A 12,885-nucleotide genomic window follows, 5' to 3' on the forward strand; every position below is an offset into this window, starting at 1 on the left:
AATGTTCTTGAAATTTGTACATAACTCTATTCAATCCAGAGTATTTCTTCTAAAACTTCTTCAGGAGTAAGCTATGAAATATAATGGACAATACTCTTTCGAGGGTTACGGATATTCTATATCTGGGCCGGTCCTTATTGTTGCGTTTAGTACTGATCAGCATACTGTTTCTAAAGAAAAGAAAATTATAATTGGAAGGACTGTTTGAAGGACCCTTCAGTTTATCCATAAGGTTGTATGCTGTATAAGTGATTTCATTTCATTTATTGGCAGCTAGGCATGTCTCAATGAAACAGTTCTAAAACATCGGATATGCTTACTGCAACTTATTTATGCCTGCATCACAGAGTTGCACGACTCCCTCATGTAACGGCTGCACACGCTGCGCAGCACTACTGATTCAGCAATGCTTCAGTTGCTTTTTCGGACAGCAAGGTCACACTTTCAAGGAGCGCCTACGAAAGACAAGTAGCTCAGTCGCAAACTTTTATTGTACCATTCGCTGCACACACACAGCACAACACAGCAAAACGCAGCACAGTGACAGCAGAAATGGGCATAGCAAGAGAATGCCCACAAACAGAATATTACAGAACTCTGAGGGTGCATTAGCCAAAGCGAAAAAAAAGACGGTAACAAAATTTCACAAATATGTCAACTGCAGATGCATGCTGCGTAAGCTACAAAGTCCCCAACCGCTGAAGAAACTGGCAGTACGATTTCGTCTAAATCTCGAAGTCTCCTGTGAGAGCTTGTAGGTCGCTTAACAGCCGTTCGTTGCAACATCGCGGCTCTGGGGAATGACTCCGTAAACTCCCTATTACAGGAAGCGACGCCGCTATCCTGTTCCATTGCCGGCGCCTACGCTCGATAGCACAGCGCATTATGCCGCGTATTTGCGCGGTGTAGGCCGCACTCGACCGGGCGCAGTGGCACTCTTGGTACAAGCGCAATACTCGCCGCCTTGCCTCCTCTTCTCGGCACAGCCGCAGCATGTGAAGAGCTGTCACGGTGTTGAGTTCGAACAACGCGTCCCGCACGCACTTTCTAAGGTCGTAGACGTTCGTCCCTTTGCCGGATGTAGAAGCCGCCTCCTGTTCTCTGTGCGCCGTGGCCCGAAGAGGGAAGCTACATGAACCCGCTGTCTCGCCGGAACCACCTCGGTGGGAGGGGCCGATTGGGCAAGCAGTGTGGCCTCCGGAGAAGGCAGGGACATCGTAATGTCCAGACCATCTGCGTTCGAGTGAGGAAGAGGTCTCGGACACATCGCTTGCCGACTCTCCTCTCCCACTGTCTGAACCCCAAGATTCAATAATCACATCATCATCGTCGGCTCCAGAGCCGCTCCACAAAAGGGGAAATAATTCGGACACGATGATCAGGTCCTCATCTGCAGACGGGTTTTGAAAACAAGCAGCGCCATGAGACACTGCACTTGGCTCATCGTTAGCAGACGCCCTAGACTGGCAAGGAATGCTTTCCGACGCAAGTGTGTCAACTGCCAGACGTCTCCGCGAGGAAGCGGGCAGCTCAGACTCAACTAAGCGGGGATAATGTACAGACCGTAGGGGAACGGTCTGTCTATGATCCCGTCGATGCGCCTTAAGCGTGCGTACATTGCTTGTAGGCTCAGAAAATGCGGCTGACCTACCAAACCAAACAGGAAATTTTTCTGACACGACAAGAACGTCGTCGTCCGCATGCGTCTGCTCAGAAGGCAGATTCTCGGTTTGGCCAGCAGGCAGAGGTTCCTCACGCGAGGATTGCGTTTGCTGGAAAACGCTCTTGCAGGTCTCAGGTCCACTCTGACGTGAAGAAAAACGTTCGGACACACGCCCTCCAATGGCGTTGTATTGCATCGAAAAGGAAGGAAGCCTCTCGGGCTCGACATCCTCATAGGGCGCGCTGTCGTCAGTAGATCGACTTTCCGAAGATGGAATGCCCTGGCACTGTGAAACAGGCTCTTCGTCGGCGGACTGGGAAGGAAAGGTATCGTTACTGTCAGGCTGTGTCTGTAGACGAAGTGAGTACTGAGATTGAACAACTGCGCCATTGATAGCTTTATTTCTGCGCGGACGAAGAAATTCCTCAGAGGCACCAGACGGTTTATCTACCGACTGGCCAAGCTCAGAGAAAAGATTATCCGACGCCGCAACCCGCCTTTCTTCAAGTGCAGACCGTCTCCGCAAGGAAGGCAAGCTCTCCAAAGCAGCAACCAAACTGGATCCGCGCCACGTCCGCTGGGTAAGATAGTTTTCCACATCATCAATTTCCTCGTCTGCCAATTGTGTCCGCGCAGCCGCAGACTCCTCAGACTGGGCAGATACAAAAATCCTATGGTCAGGAAGCTTACTCAATCTTTTCCGTAGGGGAAAGCTGTCGGGAATAGTAACTGGAGACTCCATAGGCTCGTGCGGAGAGGTTTGGCGCTCAACCTCAACACCCTTTTCGGATGTTGTTATCTTTGGAGAATCCAAGATCATTGACTCCGGAAGCAAATCATCAGCACCGCACCTTCGCTGCCGAGACGTGCCGTTTCCATAAGCTGTAACTGGAAAGCCAACACGCACAGACCGTCTCCGCTGAGAAGGCAAGCGTTCCGACCTGTCATGCCATCCGTCAGTGGCCCAACTCCTCCCCAAAGAAGTATTACTTTCGGACTCACCAATGAGGTTGGTGTGTCTAGACTGCCTCTGCAGATAAGTAACCTTCTGGTACTCAGGACGCACACCACCTCTGTCACCGTCGGCAAGCCGTCTTTCTAAACGCGCAACGCTGTTTCTGGGCTCGGGAAGAGCGCTATAAGCCGCATGAAGACTCGGTTCGGAAGTGTCATATGGCGAATGACTTCGCTCGTGCGGAATGCTCTGGTATTCACGAAAAATGTCGCGGTACTCGGACTCCCTCCTCTCAGTGGAAGAGCTTGCAAACAACACAATCCCATTTTCTCCATTTACAGAGTTCCTTTGCTGGTATAAAAGGGGCCTCTCGGGCTCAGTGTCCGACGTGTTTTGGTCGATGGACGATCTTTGAAAGGAAGGCAGGATCTTGGATTGAGTACTCATTTCATCTCCACCACCCCTACTTGGTTCAGGGGCAATGTTGTTGCGCATTACGTCCCAGCACTGCTTCCGTTGTTCATTGCACTGCTCATCTTCTACAGATTGGACTTGACTGGAAGCAACGCCATCTGGTGCAGGCACATTACTATCTGCACACAACTCAAACGCCATGTTCTCGTCCGCTACACAGTTTCGCGACGAATATTCTTCGCCAGATCCACCCTGCAAATCACCTGCTCTCTTCGTTTCCTCGGAGGACACGCATTCAGCACCGAAAATCGCGTCCCCATCTTCTGACCCGCCTTGCAACGGAGCGAATTTATTGTCCAATGAGATCAGCGAAGACTGACAGTCCTTTTGCGGCGAGCTAACGAGTCCAAACACTGGTTCATGCGGAAGAGCAATACCGTCGGCTGCATCTGCTTCTTCGCGAATGCGCCTCGAGGTCGTTGTGCCCTCTTCGCCAAAATGAAACTGGGCAATGGTAGCTGCGTTCGCAGAACTTTCGGGTGCTTCTGACTGAGCAAAGTCCGGAAGGCCGATATTGGCGCTCGCTGCACTAGCTTGCTTGCTTACCGCCGCACTCAACTCTCGAGCTCTGAGGTGATTAGTACGATCATCTGGTGTCAGAAGCGAACACATCGCTGCAGCCAAGTCACTCCTGCCATCTGCTGAGCGAGAAGGCGAGATCAGTGTGACTGCCGTTGGTCGACAATCCTCTTCAGTCGGCTCTAGGAATACATCCCGTCGACAAGCTCTATACTCACCTGTGTGAACATCTTCGCAGTAACTTCCGAACACGACACATGTATTGGCATCAAGCTTACGGTTCTGTCTGTCAAAAGCACAGCTTCGACGGACATCACCGCTTCCAACTACAGAATGCTCAATGAGAGGCGTTTCCATCGCCAAGATCGGCTGCTGAGCTTTCTCAGACATCATCTTGTCTGTACCCCGACTGGGTGTCTCTTGGGTTAATGCACACGGTACTTCACTGCAACCAGTGACGGTAACCGATGTCGTCAATATCCCCTGCAATGATGAGAAATTCTGATAAACGTTCTCGCTATAAGCAAATCCGAGAGCACCTAAGCTATTTTATGATTTATGAATGCGAAAGTATTAATGTCCAACTGAATGCCGCTGAGTGATGCTTCGAGTTATGAACACCTCCCAGGCAGCGAGCGCGTTGTGACACTTGGACAACGCCTCCTAGATAGCAAAAGGCCGACGCACTTCGACCCATGATGTCATGCTACCTTACTCAAATGTCATAGAATCTAATGGGGTGATACCGTGTAAGCCGTGGTGATTTTCACGTCACCGCTTTCGTAACGCTGGTTCAGTCCCAGTAGCATGATGTCATAAAGCGCAGTGCGCAGTACTTATATCTAGGAGGCACTGGTTCAGGCCAGTGGGCAAGACATTCGGCTTCTATGCACGAGGTCATAGGTTCAAAACTTGCTTACGCCTGCGTACTTCCTTTCCAATTTATTCTGTTTTTATGCATTAATTTATATCAATTACCGAGGCGACATTAGAACGCAGAGGAGAGCTTGCGCGGACAAGCAATCCGTCGATAACATGGACAACACAAGCTTCCGAAAGCGAGAGCGAGGTTGTCGCGGCAACGCCCTTTCCCCTGCCTCACGTGCGCGGCAACAGCTCTTCCCTTTCCCGCTCTGCTCCGTCGAGGCGCGCACGTGACGTGGCGTTAGCCAATGGGAATTTAGGTGCCGTTTTGCTGCTAGAGACGCCGGCTTTTTTGCTCAATTGGCCATTGGATGCATTCGCATCAAAAACAGGTCTCAGACCACGGTGGAAGAAAAGATAAGGTTGCTAAACGGGGAAGCAGCGCCGGTGATTTTTTTTTTCGGTCGTGGTTTACGTTTCTGTCGGCAGGTGGCGGAGTTCGGGAGTCAAAAATATAAGTGTGACATTAAGCAAAATAAGAACAAGAATGCGGTGTCACAGCCCACCACACCGCTTCAAGGGGGCCACTTATAGCATCCCTACATCAACCACAGCCATCTGTGCGGGGCTCCTCAAACATGGGGCTCCCCTCAATCGAATCGCCAGTAAGGTGTCCAATATATGTATGGGTACCAGCCTAAGCGTCTGGCGAGCCTTCGGGAAGCAAGCTTAGGCGTATCCTTCCCAATATCTAAGCTTAGTAGCACTATTCAGTCCATAATGTGCATCATCGCAACTCGTGAAAGTCCACTGTACAGACAGGATGTTTACTAGTGCTCAACTGTGGTACGAATGCAAAACGATCCGGCTATTGCAAAGTTCAAGGTTTTTCAAGTTGTGCACATCAGGCGAGAAACCACGGCTTGTTAATTGCAGCGATCTTCGGGATTACTATGCATGCGAAACACGCACAGTGCCCCTAACCACGCAGGTTGCTTTTAATATTCGTTATTTTATTCTAGAGTATCTCGCAAGTTATTCTAACCTTTAATTTATGCCTAGTAGTGTCCACGTGATGAGGGTGACACACCACACTGGGGCAAAAATTCAAGAAGTACAATTGCACGAGTGTACAGACATATCCCAACGGGATATATATCAATGTCCCAATGATAAAAGCGATAGCCATACTCTGTTGCATACATAGCAGTCAGCGCTATTTAGGCTACGCAAGAAATTCCGTCTAGAAAAGTTATCACTCCGAACGTTCCCTCCGTGCTTCGCTGCGCGCCAACAGAGTTCGCTCGCACGAAATTTCACGTGAGGCTCCTGGCAATGGGTCGCAAACAAAATAAAATAAAGTAACGATAAGAACAGCAAAAATAAAAATGACTTAGAACAGCTCATTAGCAGCCGTATACCACCGTATATTTGTTTCTGATAATTAAAACGTGTTTCATAGAATACTGAGCCTATATAAAAAATGCTGCGCATAATTGCGGTCCAAGAACACCGAACTATGTCGAAATGCGAACAAAGCCATTGCAAGAAGTTCCTCTAGCCTCCACAGAGTTGACTGCTATCTATGGAACAGAGTGTAGAATAATGGGATAACGATTGTTCGTAACTGAAACAATGTTTCCAAGTATGCAGAAATACCACTGTAGTTGTCTAAATGTGCGTAAGCGTATACTTTCATTTCGCCCACCCCCTGATCTCAAGTACGCCTACCCCCAAAAATTAGGTTGGCCCACCCCCGAATTTCATGTTAGTGCAGCTCCAAATTTCTCATTCGCGTAGCCCAAATTTAGTTTGTTCCACCCCAAAATTTAGGTGCCCCCCCAAAAAAAATTCAGCTAGCCCACCTACAAATTTCAAGTTGGCCCACCCCCACTGTAAGCTTCCCAATGCATTTTCTAGGAAGCCCTAATTTTCCTATTGGTATTATCTCTTATCTATATTTTTTTCAGTTGTTCGTTACTGCTATAAAGCTACCAACCGTCTGCATATACACTTCTATAACAATTAAATGTCTTCGAAAATTGCGCATTTTTGTGCAGATACAAGGCATTAAAATTTTCACGTGACGGGCTGCAGTAGCAGACGACAAGAAATGATGAACCTGCCCCCCCCCCCCTCGACACTGCAGCGCTCTTACCGGCAAAGGGATGAAGCCGGAACAGAATTGTAGTCACAGACAGGCGGAGCCATTCAGACCACCTCATCTCTCCTTCCACCGTCACCCAGACCATGCACTCCGTTAAGGTAATGTAGTACAACACACTCAAAGCACTCACCTGCGGACCAGTTGAGTCGCAGCTCAGAAGGCGTTGACGTCCTCCCTCTACCGCAGCAGACGGTGGCAAGAGCGAAGCAAATACAACGGGTCCACGAAATGGCGCCCCGTCACTTGGCACATCCAGGGAAGAATAGGGCTCAGCGGGTCGGATGACGTCACTGCTTGCGCTGACTTGGTCCTTCGATGCCTTCTTGTTAGATGGACTGCGTGTGCGGCTTAAAGCTGTGGGTTTAGCGACCAAAGTCTTCGACACACTGCTCGTTCCGTGCTTCGCGGGCGCTGGAGACTCTCGAACGACTTGACACCGATAATTTTCCTCACGCCTATTCGCTTCGCGTTGTTTGCGGAGTAGCACAGTCTCATCCAGCTCTCGAGGCTTTTTCTGCGTTGCTGTTGTTGCTGGGGTACGTGCTGGCAGCACCTTCGCCGCCTCGCAAGATGCAGTCGGACGACCTATACGTAGCTGGTGCACTTTCCTTGCGAGAACAACTGCTGGTTGCTCAGCCTGCTGACGCATTGTGGCACTCGCCGAGGCTTCAAGTACTGAACTCGGTTTTTTATCGTCTCGGCTGGCACGAACCTCGTTCGTGGTTTTTCCTTGCAGGATCCTTCGTTTTCGTCCTTCGAAGACAACGGCCGAGACAAGAGATTTCTCGGCACTTGAGTCGACTTGATCTTCATCAAGGCTGAAGTTGCAAGTTGCCGCTGAAGCGCCGCCATCTTGCACTTCCGTAGCGGAGTGACGCCTCTTCAACGGTGTCTTCGGCTTATCCCTCCTTGCGACGTTTCTGCACTTCCGCTTCTCCTGCGAGCAACATCCGGTTGCCAGTCCGCACGCCGCGATCATTGCTCGCCTTAGACCGTACCGCGCCTCGAAGTAACCGTCGAGCTTCGTGGTGGCAGCCGACTGTTTCCGCGCCATCGATGCAGCCCGACGTCTCGAGGCTAAGCGGGATGTGAACGGGTCGAAACGCTTGTCGACCTCTAATGAATGCCCCGCCGAATCCACTCTGGCTGAGCAGAGACGCGCTCGCGTTCCGCGGCGACCGTGGTTCGAGCTGACGATTCGCGTCGTGTCCGAGACGCGGAGTCCCACTGCGCTCGCAGCCCGTGTCTGCCCCTCCCCTTATCGCATCGTCACGATCACACACCGAAGGCACTTCCGCAGCTCACTCTGTCTCAGGGCTGAAACCACTCCGACGGCCGTTGCACGCTGCCAATCACAGTAGCAAAGAAACTGCCGAGCTCATGGTCGCAGTCCACGGTTGTAGTGGCCCGTCTACAAGCGTCGGCGTCTGCCTAGTGGAAAACCGCGGGCGGAACCTAAGGTCCCTGCGTCTCGAGTTGCGGACATAAAATAACACAGTAACGCTTTCCACGTGTTGCGGGCGGATGCGCCCAACCCCGGTACGGCGTCCGAGGACGAGGGCTGACGTCTGTCAAACCGCGAACGCCGTTCAGTTCACGCAGCGGTAGGGCCGTGCGTTGCAGTTACATACCATCAGTCGGCGCTGACCAGAGTTGGCGTCTACCGAGCGTTCGACGCTGGCAAGCTCGAGGGCCCTATAAATAGATAGTGGCCGAAGTGGCGGCCTTCTTGTGAAACGCCTGCGGTGAGCTGCCGCGACAAGGCGCTAGAAACGCCAGACAGATGCAACTAGAAGCGCTCGAGGACATTGTTTGCGCGTTTTCACGTTCGACAACTAAATAATTCACCGAGTTTATATTCAGAAGGAATTCGGGACATGTTAAGAGTACCGCGTTAGCAGTGATGTGCAGGCAAATTCCGAAGTCTGCGGGTTCATTAGGGGCAATATTAAAATTGCTAGATCCTCGTATCCTGCCAGTTTTACAGGTGGAAACGCTTTTAAAGTTTGTCGACTGCCCTGGGGCAATCAACGAAGGTGGCAATTTTACAAATGAAAGGAACGGGAGCTCGGTGGCGTGTACCTATAGTCTGAAGCGTGTAGGCTAACTACGAGTCTAAAAAGTAATTACTCAATGTACTGAATAATCGTTTTATTCCTATTCCCATGCATCCTACACGGCCCATAGTCTGCTTTTCCAGTCTCCTCTGTGAACTGAAGAAGGCGCGTTGCTTACATTTAGACGAAATAGGAAGCTCGTTGTGGTTGAAATACAAGAAATGAGGTAATTGTATAATTACGGCCTTTGTAGTCAATTACTTGTCCAAAGGCATTCTGTGAACTGCGCAGCAGTTTGTTTATTGAGCTTAAAGAGCCCAACGTGCCACAGAACTTATATTCCAGTGGCAAAGGTGAAGCAATCTTGTCCAATTTAACGTCGCTGAGCGTTCCTTGGAGTCAAGGAGGAGGAGGAGGAAAAAATTTCTTGAGCAGATAACTGGAGTTATGGCAGGTCTGGATGATGCCATCAGTCCAGGGCTCCACTGGCTCTTGCAGCTCGCTAATCTTGGTCCAGGAGGGTAAGACGTCCTCGTGGGCAGGCGAGCGTGTTGAGACTATTTGGCCTTACCAAGACGCAGTTAGAACGCAGGCGAGTGCTTCCGAGGACAACAAAGGCGCAGAAACACTGCAATAACCAGGCTGTAGTGCTTTTTTGCTTTTCCACGTTTAAGCAGTCCTAAATGTCCTTGCCGAAATACGTCCCGTTCAACGTCCACGCGGAAGTGAAGGTCATGTGCTACCTACTTGTCGTGTTTGTCACTTTGTTCACTATGCGCGCAGCATGCTTAATCACGCCGGAGAGAACAAGGTGTGTTGATACCCATGCTCGAAAACGTGAAACAATAGAACAATAATCAATGAAGTGTTTTGTGTCCCGCTATGTAAATTCTAATGTGGCAGTTGACGCAAGCAGTTTCCTCTCTTCGCCGCGCCATCTGATCCGCAGCTAAGGTAGGAGATGGCCACAGGAAATTCCTCGTAGTAAGCTCTCGCTGAAAGCAAAAGAGAAAATGCCCACATGACATTTCAAGTAGCGCCTGATCTTTTATTAGTAAAGCAGCGAACATGAAGTGAATGTCTTACAAGACGAGGAAGAAGTCCCTTGATCTACTTCCAAAGGTAGCTGTTTCTACGTTTTTCGAGGGGAATCGAGGGGCAACTCGCTGATGCCGAATGCCAGGAGCAACCACAAGACACCGATGCGGAACGGCCGAAGTACAACAATTTGTCTACGACTGCAGACACCGTAGGTGCGTTCCTTTACCGAACCTTGCATTCAAGAAGATAATAACCCCAATTTGCAGGCTGAAGACTGTATGGATCTGTTCAGCAAGGAGGATGGGTTGAAGGTGCCTTGCGACGACGATTTTTGCTGAAGAAAGTGGCGCAAGCGGCTGCACAGCACCAAATGACAACAGCACAGGCTGATTCAAATTCACTTTTTTCGAAGAAATGTCTGCATCCAGAAGCAGTCCAGACTCCATGGGTCCACCGCAAGGTACGGGGAGGACCGGATCACCCGAAAAGGCCCACGAGGAGCGAGTGAAGCATATGTCTACTTGAACGTTGCTGTTATAAAAACAGCACAAACAGCATCTATGCCCTAAAAGCTTGTTTTCACTGTCTTCTGAAATATCTCGTGGCCGCACACACTGCCATTGTATACCTCCTCGCCAGTTCTGTAGTTGTCCTTTACATATATTCTTGGTATATCGTTTCTGTTTTTGTTCCTGGCGCTAGCACAATTCCGTGTAATCTCTCTTTATAAAAACCAGGCTGGGAGCCTATAAGGTAGCAAACGAGTAAATGAATTGAAATGAAATGAAGTCAGGAGCTTGGCACAGCCACGCTGGCCGCGTGTCCACTCCGGTTTATGGGAGACGCTGGCAAGACGCTGGTGAGGAGCGCGTAGCTCCAATGACGTCTGCCTAGACGCTCGAGTCATTAGACAATTTTACTACTGCGCCATGACGATACGTACGCAGCACGCAAGCGCTTTGCGGAACGTAGCAGCGCGTGTCACGTCAGGGCTTTTAGCAGCGGCGGGAAACTCTCCGGTTTCGGTGGCAGAGGTAATTGGCGCCATCTATGAAGAGGGCGAACCCGAAAATCCCTTTCTCTTGCATGGCCTCATAGATTGTCGCACGCAGGCGCGCCGATCCAGGTGGCCGAGCCTTTCCCACCCAGCTCCTCTCCCCTCGCCCTCCCTCGTTACTCCCTCGCAACTCCCTCACCTTCGACTGTCTCCGCGCGCGCGGCGTGCGACCCCGCCGGCCCGGCGCCAGCTTAGCCCGCTGCATGACGTTTCATGTTTCGTTATCTGCTGTTATCGCGAAGCGTGCGCTGCTGTGCGTTGACCGGCGTGGGTAGTTTCGTCAGTTTCGTGGTCCTCGGTAGCTGTGTGCTTGTGCTCCGTGATGTCTCACCCGTTTCACGACTCGTACCGCTCGTGCATCGTGCAGTGGTGCACAAATACCTCCAGAACAAGCCCTGCAAGGTTGTTCCGGGTGCCTAAAGACAACAGGTGAGCGCGCAGAGCCAAGGGCATCAGAAGGCGCATGTACACGAACACGGCCCTGTCCATGTGTGTGCTCCATGAGCCTCCGGACGTCGTTGCGTCTTGATTGTGCTACACTTGCCTTTTGCCGGTAGAGAAAGCTGACAAATAGATGTTCCTCCTCACTGTCACCTGGTCTATGACGCCTTTTTCTTTGCCGCCTCATTCTGCAACTTCAGTAACTTGTCCAGCTTTCCATACCGCCCTCAGTGCTTTTTCTCTGTGTCACGTTCTACAAACGTACTAACAGCTGAAAAATTAGTGTTCGCGTTTGTGTACTATCTCAGTAATCGCCGATGGGAAAACCGCTCGAACAACCTTCATGTGCATGCATGATACGCTTTTTTTTTCTGGAAAGCATGAGCATTGCAAGTGTCCTACATGCAGATTTTTGCGGTTCGTGTTTATTATACAAGGGAGTGGCCAGTAGGTACGACTTAGTGTCTTAAGTGATGTAATTTTATTGCTGAGCATTGCATTCGGTTCGAAAGAAAAGTCGCGTTGGCTTATTTTACCTGGTCTTTGCTTGAGGAATAGGCCTTTCTGCGAATGTTTTCTATGTGCTGCTGCAAAAGCTGACTACCTTCTGTTCCCCTTGCCACCGTTACTCAAGTTGTGGCCAAGTGCAATATAATGTGATAATGTGTATTTCAGTCTTTAGTGTAATGTTATTTTTGTTCTGCCATGTCTTTTTCAATTTGTTCAGTTGTAATGAACATGTCACGCATTTCATATACTTTCGTGCAGGTTTATAAGTAAGCTCTCTTTTTGGTATGGCTGTCCATCAAACAATGTTAGCATTTTATTCTATTTTTTTAGGTATTTTGCGTGTCATTGTTTGTGCCATTACCAGTGAGTTTTCCTTTTCTATAGTTGTCATGACTATGTCATACACGTCGTCCAGTTTTGCGTAATATCTTAGTTCATATATCAGAAGCTCGTCTACATTTAGGTCATATATATATATATGACCTAAATATATATATATATATATATATATATATATATATATATATATATATATATATATATATATATATATATAGAGAGAGAGAGAGAGAGAGAGAGAGAGAGAGAGAGAGAGATGGCTTGCCCCTCCGCCCTCGACAAGTAGTTGGTACGCCACTGTCGCATGCTAAACAGCTTCGCTGGTCACCCACCTTCACAGAGTGGAACGGCTCACGATGCTTCATTATTATTCTGGGTTTCAGCTTCCCTAACTGTACAATGGTTTATGAGGTACGTCGTTGCGGCAGGTCAAAAGTACGTTTTAACAACCTTGGATTCTTCTTCAAGGCACAGTATGTTCGAGCATGTCTTTTGCATTCCGCTGACATATGGATGAGGACGCGCCGTGGCCGGTATATAATCCTCGTGCTTCTGCCACTCGACACCATAACCATCGAGCCAATGCAGCTGGTGCTTACGCAAACCACACTTTCTATACAAATTTCAAATGATGGAATTGTCAATGTGTAGTAGCGTGCGCCATGGGCGGAACGTTTTCATTCTTCCGAAGTGGGCTGGGCCCGACCAGCTTCCGGAACCCCATATATATCCACCGGTGGATCGCCTTCTAATCTTTCCCTACATTGCCAAGATTGTAGCTGCACGCCAGAGTTAGAT

General features: G+C 49.6%; 1 long non-coding RNA gene across 1 annotated transcript; it reads right to left on the reverse strand.

The window, feature by feature from the left end:
* Window positions 1-473: 473 nt before the first annotated feature.
* LOC142587870 (uncharacterized) lies at window positions 474-8,327 on the reverse strand. Its single transcript, XR_012829631.1, has 2 exons — window positions 6,773-8,327; window positions 474-4,094 (listed from the first exon to the last, which is right to left on the reverse strand). It is a non-coding gene; the product is annotated as an uncharacterized LOC142587870 (long non-coding RNA).
* Window positions 8,328-12,885: the final 4,558 nt, after the last annotated feature.

Source organism: Dermacentor variabilis, chromosome 7, assembly GCF_050947875.1.
Source record: "Dermacentor variabilis isolate Ectoservices chromosome 7, ASM5094787v1, whole genome shotgun sequence".
Taxonomy (NCBI): Eukaryota; Metazoa; Arthropoda; class Arachnida; order Ixodida; family Ixodidae; genus Dermacentor; species Dermacentor variabilis.